The following is a 1,183-nucleotide window of genomic DNA, read 5'->3' as shown; positions in this document are numbered from 1 at the left end:
GGGCGGAGGGCACAGCCTGGCAGGGCACGGTGAGGGGGGCAGAGTGAGATGTTCCAGGACAGAAAGGCGCAGGGTCTGGCCCAGCAGGACAGCTGAGGGGTGTCGCCACGGGGCTCACGGGCTGGCTCAGCCCTGGCGTCTCTAAGACTTCGCCGATGTTGTGTTTTGAGAAGCCCCCTCTGGCCCACCACCCACCAGGGACAAATGAGTCAAATCATGGTCCAGCCATGTCAGAGAATATCACTCAGCCAGGAAAAGGACATTCTGACACCAGTGACACTGTGGATGACCCTTGAAAGGGCCAAGGATGCGGAAGGCTGACCGTGTCCAGAGCCGGCAGAGACTAGACTCCCAGGGCTGGACAACAGGAGAAGGGGGCAGCTGCTGCGGCCGCGGGCCTCTTCGTGGGGTGACAGTCACGTAATGCCTGTACCTGATGGCACGGCATTAGAAGCCACAAAGGGGGCAGGAAGGGGAGCTGGGCGTGGAAACCATGGGGCAAGGCCCTGGGGACCAGAGGACAGAGGAGACAGAGCCGGATGTCAGGGCGGAGAGCACCCCAAACGATGCCAGAGGCTTCCACTGTCACCACTGATGGCTGGCCTGACCCACGGGCCCACCGCCCCGCTGGCGGGTGCAGATGACCGGGACCCCGAAGTGGCCAGCCTTGGGGTGGCTGGGACTCTGCGCCGGGCTCCCAGGAGCCCGGGCGTCCCTCCGTGGGCCAGGTGCTGGGCATGGACACTAAGGCATGGACACTAAGGCTGGTCTTTTGCCTGGGAACCAGAGGCAGGTGTTGGGGCCCTCGGGGCCAGTTCCATCTGCGGACAGGCCACCGTCTGGGCTCTCTCAGTGAGGTCACAGTGCCCCGCCCGCCTCTGCCCCTGTGCCCAGCCCGAAGGGCCAGCCCGTGGCCCCCGGTCCTGCACGCCCGCCCCAGTGCGTCTCGGGCCGTTGAGCTTCTGTGGAGCCGTCTGTGCCAGCTGGCTGGCCTGTGCGCCCGGAAGAGCCAGGCTGGGGTGGGCAGCTTGCCCCTCCCCAGAGCACCGCCCACAGGTGAGGCTGAGTGTCTGAGCCCGCCCCTCGCAGGTGGTCCGGGAACAACAGGGACAGTGCGGACAGGAGTGCTGGAGGCTCCGTCTGGAGCCCCCACAGCCGGCCAAGGGGGCAGGACCACGCTGCT

Source organism: Condylura cristata, unplaced genomic scaffold (assembly GCF_000260355.1).
Source record: "Condylura cristata isolate star-nosed mole 26May11 unplaced genomic scaffold, ConCri1.0 scaffold00013, whole genome shotgun sequence".
In the NCBI taxonomy this organism is placed as follows: Eukaryota; Metazoa; Chordata; class Mammalia; order Eulipotyphla; family Talpidae; genus Condylura; species Condylura cristata.
This window is presented reverse-complemented; position numbering follows the sequence as displayed.